Here is a 13506-nt window from a genome sequence, read left to right on the forward strand (position 1 = left end):
GAAAAGCACTTTGGAAAGAATTCAGGATGAATGGATAAAGATATTTTATATATATATATATATATATATATATGTATGTATATATATACATACATATATACATGTATATATACATACATATATATATACACACACACACACACACACACAATGGAATATTACTCATCCATAAAAAAGAATGAAGTTCTGTCATTTGCAGCAACATGGATGGATTTAGAAAATATTATGCTTGATGAAATAAGTCAGACAGAGAAAGGCAAATACTGTACGATATCACTTATATGTCCATGCAAGTATGTTTAGGGAGGGAGGATGACAGCTAAAGTCAGTAAAGGGATTATGGGAGAATGATGAGTGACCTTACAGATTCAGAACATACAACTGTTCATGAAGGCTGTAATGGCATCAGGGAGAAGGTTTTCTGTATTCAAATAAAGGGACAGGTGAACAGGTAACTGAGTTCATGCAGCTGAAAGAGAGCACTTGAAGGGCAGGAAAAGAGCTTGAACGTGGCAGTGACAAATGAGGGCGCAGCAACAAGAGCTCTCTCCTTTACCACCCTATGTTACTGCCACCCCTTAGAAGGCAGGACCAGGACTTGATTATCAGATTTCTGTGTATGTCTCCCCAGCTATGTGATTTAAAAAACAAACGTGGGTAGACCATTATGGTGGGAGTGAGAAACCTGTAGGTAGTTAGTATCCCCAGTTAAGGGGCACAGAGCAGTGCTGCTAAGAGTAGCAAGATGTTGTTTGACATTTAAAAATAGACCTAACTCTACCAGTTAGTCTGTTCTGCCCATGGTAACCTTATTCAATGCTACGGTGGTAATCATTTCTGGAAAGCTTTGACATATTTTATCATTGAACTGCCAGGTTCACACTTAGCTGTAATTCATTCACAGATAAGTGTGTCTTGTTAACCAAATTATGTTGACTCCCTTGGAAATCTGGTGTGAGGACTTTCCTGTTTCCTGTCTTCATGTGGTTTTATGGTCTCATGACAGACCATTAGCGTGAAGAAAGATTGATTATTGTCTTGGGTGCCAAAATGTAATTTGGCCCCATTTTCATTTTTCTTTTTCATCAGCTGCAGAATCATATGCATTTATCAAAATGGGTGTCATCTGTTTTGAAATTCATGAAGTTAGATTGCACACTTGTCAAACATTTTTTTTCTGGCATTGACAAATACATCAACATCAAGCTTTGCTTAAACTGTTTAGAAATGGAGATGTCCAGGTGAAAGAATGGTGGAATGAAAATGAGAGACTAGGGCCTGGAAGGGCTCATTCATTCCACCACCATTTCTGAATGCATTCGGTACACACAGCAAATTGCCAGACATGGACTGAAGCCTGCGGGGGTTGAAGGAATGTGAGGCTGACTCACTTATTGAAAAATATTTAGTGCTTACAGTGCTCGGCACTGTGCTAGCCACTGGAAACAGTAGCAACAACACCAGCAAAGTCTCTTCCCTCATAGAACTTATATTCTAAAGAGTTTATATGAGATAAAAGAAAGGCACTGTTTAGCCCTTATCCTCAAGGATCTTATAATCTACTTGGAAAGAAAAAAGTAAATGCACTAAATTAAAATTTCAAAACAATGCAAATATGGGGCAAATGAGTAAAGAATGCATTTCAGATGTAGGAGATTGAGGCAAGCACAGTAAAAGAATGACTCCACACTGCCTCTGCCGGAGACTGGCTAGGACACTCATCTAGGAAGTCACTTAACTGCCTCTGTTTCCCAGAGAAGCGCTCCAGGGACAGTTTTGCTGCTGATTAGAGCTTCAGACTATCCATCCTGAAGGCCATTCACAATGAGTAATCTGGAAGAAAGGCAATCTCTGAACACAAGTTCAAACAACTACAGCGAATATGATACTAACTAGTGATATATGTGTTCCTTTAAATTAACTAGATAAGACTGTTTCCACTGGAGTTAACGTGGTATTAGAGGTTGTAAGCAATGCAGCAGACAAGGAAGAGTAATGTGGTTTTAAGAATCAAAAGGAGGAAGTTAAATTGTCATTATTTTCAGAAAGTATAATTGCTTACATAGAAAATTCAAGAGACTCAAAAAGCTATTAGAACTATTAAGAAATTGCAACAAGTTTAGTGGATAAAAATAAAATTTAAAAATCAACAATATTCTAATACATCAGTAACAGCCAATTAGAATATGTAATTTTAAGAATGCAATTCATGGGACTTCCCTGGAGGTCCAGTGGTTAAGACTTCACCTTCCAATGCAGGGGGTGTGGGTTCGATCCCTGGCGGGGGAGCTAAGATCCCACATGCCTCGTGGCCAATTAACCAAAACATAAAGCAGAAGCAATATTGTAACAAGTAAAGACTTTAAAAAAATGGTCCACATAAAAAAAAAAAATCTTAAAAAAAAAAAATGCATATATACAATGGAATATTACTAAGCCATTAAAAAGAATGAAATAATGCCATTTGCAGCAACATGGATGGACCTGGAGATTATCGTATTAAGTGAAGTAAGTCAGACAGAGAAAGACAAATATCATATGATATCGCTTATATGCAAAATCTAAAAAAAAAAAAAAGGAATGCAGCGTGCGGGTGCCCGCCGAGCCCCGCCGGGTGCTGGATCCCAGAGTGCCCGGGACGGGGCCCGAGGAGCGGGCACTGGGCTGAGGCAGCAAGTGGTAAGCAGTGCAGACGGTGGGCGCTGCCTGAGGCAACAAGGACCGCGAGCGAGACGGTAAAGAACAGGTCTAAGAAGAGCTCGAAGAAAAAAAGTCCCGGCAGCAGCAGCAGCAAGTCGCCTCCAGTTTGTTATGAAGTAATTACCTTGAAGACTAAAAAGAAGATGGCTGCTGATATATTCCGCCGAAGAAAACCAGCCAACTCCAGCAGCATCAGTGTCCATCAGTACCACCAGCAGAATCTCAGTAACAACAACCTTATTCCAGCCCCGAATTGGCAGGGTCTTTATCCCACCATTAGAGAGAGAAATGAGGTGATGTTCAATAATGATTTGATGGCAGATGTACATTTTGTGGTTGGGCCACCAGGTGGGATGCAGCGGTTGCCAGGACACTAATATGTTTTAGCTGTTGGGAGCTCCGTGTTCCATGCAATGTTTTACGGAGAACTTGCCGAAGACAAAGGTGAGATCCGTATACCAGATGTCGACCCTGCTGCTTTTCTCGCTATGCTGAAATACATCTATTGTGATGAAATGGACTTGGCTGCTGTCACAGTCTTGGCCACTCTTTATGCTGCCCAAAAGTACATCGTCCCTCACCTCGCCCGGGCCTGCATCAATCTCCTGGAGACCAGCCTGAGCGCCAAGAACGCCTGTGGCCTCCTGTCCCAGAGCTGCCTGTTTGAGGAGCCGGGCCTGACCCAGCGGTGCTGGGAGGTGATTGACGCCCAGGCCGAGCTCGCTCTCAAGTCTGAGGGGTTCTGCGATATTGACTTCCAGACACTAGAAAGTATCCTCCGCAGGGAAAGTGAATGCCAAAGAAATTGTGGTTTTTGAGGCAGCTCTCAGCTGGACTGAAGTGGAATGCCAGCGACAAGATCTGGCTTTGAGCACTGAAAACAAGCGCAGAGTCCTCGGGAAGGCGCTTTACTTGATCCACATCCCGACCATGGCCCTGGACGATTTTGCAAACGGTTCTGCGCAGTCCGGAGTCTTAACTCTGAACGAGACCAACGACATCTTCCTCTGGTACACCGCGGCCAAGAAGCCCGAGCTGCAAAGCCCGCAAGGGCCTCATCCCCCAGCGCTGCCACCGTTTCCAGTTGTGCGCCTACCGGAGCAACCAGTGGCGCTACCAGGGCCGCTGCGACAGCATCCAGTTCGCCGTCGACAAGAGGGTGTTCATCGCGGGCTTCGGGCTGCACGGCTCCAGCTGCGGCTCGGCCGAGTACAGCGCCAAAATCGAACTCAAGCGGCAGGGCGTCGTCCTGGGGCAGAACTTGAGCAAGTACTTCTCAGACGGCTCCAGCAACACCTTCCCCGTGTGGTTTGAGTACCCGGTGCAGACTAAGCAGGACACCTTCTACACGGCCTGCGTGATCCCGGATGGTAATGAGCTCAGCTGCTTTGGACAGGAAGGCATGACGGAAGTTCAGTGTGGCAAAGTCACCGTCAGTGGCACCGGGGTGCAGGGGGGGTGGAGCAGATCCCCGAATTTATATTCTACGCTTGAGCACGCTTCCTGGAGCAGTGCGGGCTCTGAGGTGCACACCACGCTCCTACTTGCTTGATGCTTAGCTCAGCTGCAGATATGCGATCAGCGCAGGTAATTTGTAACGAATGGAGCTGTAGGCAGATTCTAATTTCTTTCAACCTTTTAATTATGTACAGGCAAAAATGCAGCGTTCAGCTTTTAACTCTATGCCTAAAAGAGCCAAGTTCTCATCAAGGCTTGTGGTTCTTAGAGTTGCGTTTATACATCTGGGGAGATTTTGCGTTCTTTTCCAACTGCCCCACTGACCTCCCAGTTTTGTCCCTCTTAGGAAAATTTTTGGATCACTTCAAATTCTCTTTGGGGCTTTATTTTAAGTAGGAATAAATAGTCTAAAATAACAATAACAAGAATTATTTTTAAACAGAACCCCTCCCTCCCCCCCAAAACGATAAACCTCATTGTACAATTTTGAAAGACGTTCTGCTTGATAATAAGTAATAATTTAGAAAGTAGACAGTAGTCATGTTTACCTTCTTATTTTATTTCCTTTTAAATATTTTACTTTTGGGCATTGCTTTTTCTTAAATCCTAAATTCGTAAGACTGTTAAATTTTAAATTGCAAAGTGTCAATGTAAAGTAAGAAATTGCAAGCTTTAGGTCATGACTTTTTGCTACAAACAGATTTATATTCTTTTAGTTTAGAAGACAAAAAGTTGCAGTAAAGAGACTTCTTTTAGAAGTAACTAAATTATAAAATTTTATTGTCATTAGAAAAAAGTTGCAGGACTATTAATTTAAACTAAAATGGTTTTAAAAAGAAGCCTTAAAAAGCCCCATACGACAAATAGTTTAATTGATGGCATATTATAATACAGAGTTCAGAAAAGTCAGACTCTTTTTCCCCTGTTTAGCTTCTGATCCCTGCCATTTGCAGGTTTTCAAAAGTTGTACTGTATAGAATTCCTATTCCCTTTTTCCCATGAAAAGAGGACCAAACGATTCTTTAGATGAATGGAAAAACAATTAGTTTTGTAGCACCACATGTTAATGTAATAAGATACTTTTATTCATTGATTTTTTTCCCTGAAATATACTTCACCGGATCTACTTTGACCACATTGTATCTTCTTAGTTAATTATAATTCTGTCCTGTTCCTAGACTGCTAGAATCTGGCCTCTGGCCATCTTAAAGTGCCAATATATGCCTGCAGGGTTTTTAGAAAATGGTCTAGAACGATACTCTTGATGATACCTAATATTCACTGCCTCAGCATCACATCCAGCTCTCTTATTTGTCCATGGATAATGTACACAAAGGAGGGAAAAGCTCATCAAAACATTCTCCTTCAGCGAAGGCTTGTGCTGGCTTAGTGCCCATGACCCTGGTGGTGTCCACTGTGTTCACTCCCAGTTGAAGTATCCATGTGTTTCTGGGCAGCTTTTCTGCCCAGCGTGATCCTGAGATGGCTTCCCCGCCACCCCGAGTGTGGTCGCTGGCTGCCTCCTTCTCCTGCTCTGTGAGCTAGAAGCTGGCTCTGGAGCAGGGGTTAGTCCTGGGGTGGGTGTCTGCGTGGGTGCCCATGCGCATTCAGGTGCGTGCCAGCTCAGGAACTGTCTCCTCCCTGCCTGGTCAGGGAGGGCTGGGACAGAAATGGTCCCCCTGCTGGCCCCAGCTGAGCCCCAGTGAGTGATTACCTGTGCTTCTGGGCCACCTCGCCCCCTGTAGACGTGGGCTCGTTGCTTTGGCCGGCTTCCCTGACGGAGGAGAACACTGGATTATGGGAAATGTTTTAATCACCTTTACCGTTCCCTATGTCAGCGTAGATGATCAAAAGCTATTACGGTGATTATAGATGAGTATTCCCAGGACAACTTTCCAAAATTATCTAACAATTATTTCTTATTAGCAAGATGACAGAGAGTAGTTTTGGCAAACTGTGAAATAAAGGTACATTTTCAATTTAAAAAATACTTCTACAAAGGGTTTTATTTATAAATTATGGTTAAACATTTTGGTAACTCATAGTTACCTTGCAAATTGGTAGACTATATACCTGATTGGAAGGGACTCATTTTTAAGCCAGAGGAGAAGAAACTTTATTTAGCACTAATTTCATCATATCAGATTGTTGCGGTGGGTGTGATAACCTTAGAGTGAAGATTGTTCATTCAGTAACACCCACGGTCAGTGCTCCTGTTCGTAGCTGCCCACCAGAGGCTGGGGAACTGCTGGGTGGGAGCTGTGTGAGATCTGTACACTAGGTGTGGAAGAACTTAATTTTATGTTAATTACTATCAGCTGAAAAAGAAAACAAAACAAAACCCATCCGTAATCTGATTGGCTGGTGCCAAGAGCTGTGGGTTAAATTTGAAAATTGTATTTGAAACAAGAAAATTTTATCTTTTAAATCCTATTCTCCCTTCTGCATTTTCAACGACATGGAATTAAGGCTAATATACTTGCTTTATTTTCTTTGGTAATCTCGAATTCTGTACCTCTTAAAACTAGAAACCATTGTTCTGACAAGGCAGGCAACTGTAGTGTATAAACGCAACTTTAGAGTAATGGAGATAAAAACAAAAATAAACAAATGGGACCTAATGAAACTTCAAAGCTTTTGCACAGCAAAGGAAACCATAAACAAGACCAAAAGACAGCCCTCAGAATGGGAGAAAATATTTGCAAATGAATCAACTGACAAAGGATTAATCTCTAAAATTTACAGGCAGCTCATGCAGCTCAATAACCAAAAAATAAACAACCCAATCCAAAAATGGGCAGAAGACCTAAATAGACATTTCTCCAAAGAAGATATACAGACTGCCAACAAACACATGAAAGAATGCTCAACATCATTAATCATTAGAGAAATGCAAATCAAAACTACAATGAGATATCATCTCACACCAGTCAGAATGGCCATCATCAAAAAATCTAGAAACAATAAATGCTGGAGAGGGTGTGGAGAAAAGGGAACACTCTTGCACTGCTGGTGGGAATGTGAATTGGTTCAGCCACTATGGAGAACAGTATGGAGGTTCCTTAAAAAACTACAAATAGAACTACCATATGACCCAGCAATCCCACTACTAGGTATATACCCTGAGGAAACCAGAATTCAGAAAGAGTCATGTACCAAAATATTCATAGCAGCTCTATTTACAATAGCCCGGAGATGGAAACAACCTAAGTGCCTGCCGTTGGATGAATGGTTAAAGAAGATGTGGCACATATATACAATGGAATATTACTCAGCCATAAAAAGAAACGAAATTGAGCTATTTGTAATGAGGTGGATAGATCTAGAGTCTGTCATACAGAGTGAAGTAAGTCAGAAAGAGAAGGACAAATACCGTATGCTAACACATATATATGGAATTTAAGAAAAAAAAATGTTATGAAGAACCTAGGGGTAAAACAGGAATAAAGACAGAGACCTACTGGAGAACAGACTTGAGGATATGGGGAGGGGGAAGGGTGAGGTGTGTTAGGGCGAGAGAGAGACATGGACATATATATACTAACAAACGTAAGGTAGATAGCCAGTGGGAAGCAGCCGCATGGCACAGGGAAACCGGCTCGGTTCTTTGTGGCTGTCTGGAGGGGTGGGATAGGGAGGGTGGGAGGGAGGGAGACAAAGAGGGAAGAGATATGGGAACATATATATATGTATAACTGACTCACTCTGTTATAAAGCAGAAACTAACACACCATTGTAAAGCAATTATACCCCAATAAAGATGTTAAAAAAATAAAAAATAAAAAATAAATAAATAAACGCAACTTTATTAAACAATTCCCTGTAGATGCTTTTCCCAATGTATCTGGCAAACTTCATCGTTGTTCATATCCTGGGGATAAGGGGAACTAGGCTAGCCATCCTAATGTAACATTCTTTAAGCATATCTTAATATAGTATTTAAGTAAATGGTCTAATTTCTACATTACTATTGCACTGAATTGTCTTTTTTTAAAGGTGTTTAAATAAGCTTGCTAATTCAAGACACTAGCCACTTGTGCATCAGAGTGCTTGAATTCAGTAGCTTAAAGCATTATTTATGAAGGAAAAATATATAAATATGAAGTACTTCATGTTGAATGTTAACTGTACTGTATTTTTATTTTATTTATTTTTTTAACATCTTTATTGGGAGTATAATTGCTTTAAAATGGTGTGTTACTTTCTGCTTTATAACAAAGTGAATCAGCTATACATACACATATATTACCATATCTCCTCCCTCTTGCATCTCCCTCCCACCCTCCCTATCCCACCCCTCTAGGTGGTCACAAAGCACTGAGCTGATCTCCCTGTGCTATGCGGCTGCTTCCCACTAGCTATCTATTTTACATTTGGTAGTGTATATATGTCCATGACACTCTCTCACTTCATCCTAGCTTACCCTTCCCCCACCTCGTGTCCTCAAGTCCATTCTCTACGTCTGCATCTTTATTCCTGTCCTGTCCCTAGGTTCTTCAGAACCATTTTTTTTTTTTTAGATTCCATATATATGTGTTAGCATACGGTATTTGTTTTTCTCTTTCTGACTTACTTCACTCTGTATCACAGACTCTAGGTCCATCTACCTCACTACAAATAACTCAATTTTGTTTCTTTTTATGGCTGAGTTATATTCCATTGTATTATGTGCCATATCTTATTTAGCCATTCATCTGTCGATGGACACTTAGGTTGCTTCCATGTCCTGGCTATTGTAAATAGAGCTGCAATGAACATTGTGGTACATGACTCTTTTTGAATTAGGGTATTCTCAGGGTATATGCCCAGTAGCGGAATTGCTGGGTCATAGTTCTATTTTTAGTTTTTTAAGGAACCGCCATACTGTTCTCCATAGTGGCTGTATCACTTTACATTCCCACCAACAGTGCAAGAGGGTTCCCTTTTCTCCACACCCTCGTCAGCATTTACTGTTTGTAGATTTTTTGATGATGGCCATTCTGACTGGTGTGAGGTGGTACCTCACTGTAGTTTTGATTTGCATTTCTCTAATGATTAGTGATGCTGAGCATCCTTTCATGTGTTTGTTGGCAATCTGTATATCTTCTATGGAGAAATGTCTATTTAGGTTTTCTGCCCATTTTTGGATTGGGTTGTTTGTTTTTTTGATATTGAGCTGCATGAGCTGCTTGTATATTTTGGATATTGATCCTCTGTCAGTGGCTTAGTTTGCAAATATTTTCTCCCCTTCTGAGGGTCGTCTTTTCGTCTTGTTTATGTTTTCCTTTGCTGTGCAAAAGGTTTTAAGTTTCATTAGGTCCCATTTGTTTATTTTCGTTTTTATTTCCATTTCACTAGGAGGTGGGTCAAAAAGGATCTTGCTGTGATGTATGTCATAGAGTGTTCTGCCTATGTTTTCCTTTAAGAGTTTGATAGTGTCTGGCCTTACATTTAGGTCTTTAATCCATTTTGAGTTTACTTTTGTGTATGGCGTTAGCGAGTGTTCTAATATCATTCTTTTACATGTAGCTGTCCAGTTTTCCCAGCACCACTTATTGAAGAGACTCTCTTTCTCCATTGTATATTCTTGCCTCCTTTATCAAAGGTAAGGTGAACATATGGACGTGTGTTTATCTCTGTGCTTTCTATCCTGTTCCATTGATCTATATTTCTGTTTTTGTGCCAGTACCATACTGTCCTGATTACTGTAGCTTTTTAGTATCGTCTGAAGTCAGGGAGCCTGATTCCTCCAGCTCCATTGTTCTTTCTCAAAATTGCTTTGGCTATTTGGGGTCTTTTGTTTCCATACAGATTGTGAAATGTTTTGTTCTAGTTCTGTGAAAAATGCCATTGGTAGTTTGATAGGGATTGCATTGAATCTGTAGATTGCTTTGGGTAGTATAGTCATTTCCACTGTGTTGATGCTTCCAATCCGAGAACATGGTATATCTCTCCATCTGTTTGTATCATCTTTAATTTCTTTCACCAGTGTCTTATAGTTTTCTGCATACAGGTCTTTTGTCTCCTTAGGTAGGTTTATTCCTAGGTATTTGTTCTTTTTGTTGCAATGGTAAATGGGAGTGTTTCCTTAATTTCTCTTTCAGAATTTTCATCCTTAGTGTATAGGACTGCAAGAGATTTCTGTGCATTAATTTTGTATCCTGCTACTTTACCAAATTCATTGATTAGCTCTAGTAGTTTTCTGGTAGCATCTTTAGGGTTCTCTTTGTATAGTATCAGGTCATCTGCAAACAGTGACAGCTTTACTTCTTCTTTTCTGGTTTGGATTCCTTTTATTTCTTTTTCTTCTCTGATTGCTGTGGCTAAAACTTCCAAAACTATGTTGAATAATTGTGGTGAGAGTGGACAGCCTTGTCTTGTTCCAGATCTTAGTGGAAACGGTTTCAGTTTTTCACCACTGAGAACGATGTTGGTTGTGGGTTTGTCATATATGGCCTTTATTATGTTGAGGTAAGTTCTCTCTATGCCTACTTTCCAGAGAGTTTTTTATCATAAATGGGTGTTGAATTTTGTCGAAAGATTTTTGTGCATCTATTGAGATGACCATATGTTTTTTCACCTTCAATTTGTTAATATGGTTTATCACATTGATTTGCGTATATTGAGGACTCCTTGCATTCCTGGGATAAACCCCACTTGATCATGGTGTATGATCCTTGTAATGTGTTGTTGGATTCTGTTTGCTAGTATTTTGTTGAGGATTTTTGCATCTGTGTTCATCAGTGATATTGGCCTGTAGTTTTCTTTTTTTGAGACATCTTTGCCTAGTTTTGGTATCAGGGTGATGGTGGGCTTATAGCATGAGTTTCGGAGTGTTCCACCCTCGGCTATATTTTGGAAGGTTTTGAGAAGGATAGCTGTTAGCTTTTCTCTAAATGTTTGATAGAATTCGCCTGTGAAGCCATCTGGTCCTGGGCTTTTGTTTGTTGGAATATTTTAAATCACAGTTTCAATTTCAGTGCTTGTGATTGGTCTGTTTATATTTTCTATTTCTTCCTGGTTCAGTCTCAGAAGATTGTGCTTTTCTAAGCATTTGTCCATTTCTTCCAGGTTGTTCATTTTATTGGTATAGAGTTGCTTGTAGTAATCTCTCATGATCCTTTGTATTTCTGCAGTGTCAGTTGTTACTTCTCCTTTTTCATTTCAAATTCTCTTGATTTGAGTCTTCTTCCTTTTTTTCTTGCTGAATGTGGCTAGTGGTTTAAAAATTTTATTTATCTTCTCAAAGAACCAGCTTTTAGTTTTACTGAACTTTGCTATTGTTTCCTTCATTTCTTTTTCATTTATTTCTGATTTGATCTTTATGATTTCTTTCCTTCTGCTAACTTTGGGGTTATTTTATTCTTCTTTCTCTTATTGCTTTAGGTGTAAGGTTAAGTTGTTTATTTGAGATGTTTCTTGTTTCTTGCGGTAGGATTGTATTGCTCTAAGCTTCCCTCTTAGAAGTGATTTTGCTGCATCCCACAGGTTTTGGGTCATTGTGTGGTCATTGTGTCATCTGTGTCTAGGTGTTTTTTGATTCCTCTTTGATTTCTTCAGTGATCTCTTGGTTATTTAGTAGTGTATTTTTTAGCCTCTATGTGCTTGTATTTTTTTTTACAGTTTTTTTCCTGTAATTGATATCTAATCTCATAGCCTTGTGGTAGGAAAAGATACTTGATATGATTTCAATTTTCTTATATTTACCAAGGCTTGATTTGTAACCCAAGAGATGATCTCTTTTGGAGAATGTTCCATGAGCGCTTGGGAAATAAGTGTATTCTGGTGTTTTTTGATGGAATGTCCTATAAATATCAATTAAGTCCATCTTCTTTAATATCGTGTAACGCTTGTGTTTCCTTATTTATTTTCATTTTGGATGATCTGTCCATTGGTGAAAGTGGGGTGTTAAAGTCCCCTACTATTATTGTGTTACCGTCGATTTCCCCTTTTATGGCTGTTAGCATTTGCCTCATGTACTGAGGTGCTCTTATGTTGGGTAAATAAATATTTACAATTGTTATATATTATTCTTGGATTGATCCCTTGATGATTATGTAGTGTCCTTCTTTGTCTCTTCTAATAGTCTTTATTTTAAACTCTATTTTGTGTGATACGAGAATTGCTAGTCCAGCTTTCTTTTGATTTCCATTTCCATGGGATATCTTTTTCCATCCCCTCACTTTCAGTCTGTATGTGTCCTTAGGTCTGAAGTGGGTCTCTTGTAGACAGCATATCTATGGGTCTTGTTTTTGTATCCATTCATCCAGTCTGTGTCTTTTGGCTGGAGCATTTAATCCATTTACATTTAAGGTAATTATTGATATGTATGTTCCGATTACCAGTTTTCTTAATTGTTTTGGGTTTGTTTTTGTAGGTCTTTTCCTTCTCTTGTGTTTCCTGCCTAGAGAAGTTCCTTTAGCATTTGTTGTAAAGCTTAGTTTGGTGGTGCTGAATTCTGTTAACTTTTGCTTGTCTGTAAAGGTTTTAATCTCTCTGTCGAATCTGAATGAGATACTTGCTGGGTAGAGTAATCTTGGTTGTAGGTTTTTCCGTTTCATGACTTTAAATATGTCCTGCCACTCCCTTCTGGCTTGCAGAGTTTCTGCTGAAAGATCAGCTGTTAACCTTATGGAGATTCCCTTGCATATTATTTGTTGCTTTGAATATTTTTTCTTTGTATTTATTTTTTGATAGCTTGATTAATATGTGTCTTGGCGTGTTTCTTCCCTTCTGCTAACTTTGGGGTTATTTTATTCTTCTTTCTCTTATTGCTTTAGGTGTAAGGTTAAGTTGTTTATTTGAGATGTTTCTTGTTTCTTGCGGTAGGATTGTATTGCTCTAAGCTTCCCTCTTAGAAGTGATTTTGCTGCATCCCACAGGTTTTGGGTCATTGTGTGGTCATTGTGTCATCTGTGTCTAGGTGTTTTTTGATTCCTCTTTGATTTCTTCAGTGATCTCTTGGTTATTTAGTAGTGTATTTTTTAGCCTCTATGTGCTTGTATTTTTTTTTACAGTTTTTTTCCTGTAATTGATATCTAATCTCATAGCCTTGTGGTAGGAAAAGATACTTGATATGATTTCAATTTTCTTATATTTACCAAGGCTTGATTTGTAACCCAAGAGATGATCTCTTTTGGAGAATGTTCCATGAGCGCTTGGGAAATAAGTGTATTCTGGTGTTTTTTGATGGAATGTCCTATAAATATCAATTAAGTCCATCTTCTTTAATATCGTGTAACGCTTGTGTTTCCTTATTTATTTTCATTTTGGATGATCTGTCCATTGGTGAAAGTGGGGTGTTAAAGTCCCCTACTATTATTGTGTTACCGTCGATTTCCCCTTTTATGGCTGTTAGCATTTGCCTCA

The 13506-nt window shown here is 39.6% G+C and overlaps 1 pseudogene; it reads left to right on the plus strand.

The window, feature by feature from the left end:
- The first annotated feature begins 2711 nt into the window (after window positions 1–2711).
- On the plus strand, window positions 2712–4194 carry LOC103089421 (BTB/POZ domain-containing protein 3 pseudogene; annotated as a pseudogene).
- The last annotated feature ends 9312 nt before the right edge of the window (window positions 4195–13506 follow it).

This window comes from Lipotes vexillifer, unplaced genomic scaffold, assembly GCF_000442215.2.
Source record: "Lipotes vexillifer unplaced genomic scaffold, Lipotes_vexillifer_v1.1 scaffold1224, whole genome shotgun sequence".
NCBI lineage: Eukaryota > Metazoa > Chordata > Mammalia > Artiodactyla > Lipotidae > Lipotes > Lipotes vexillifer.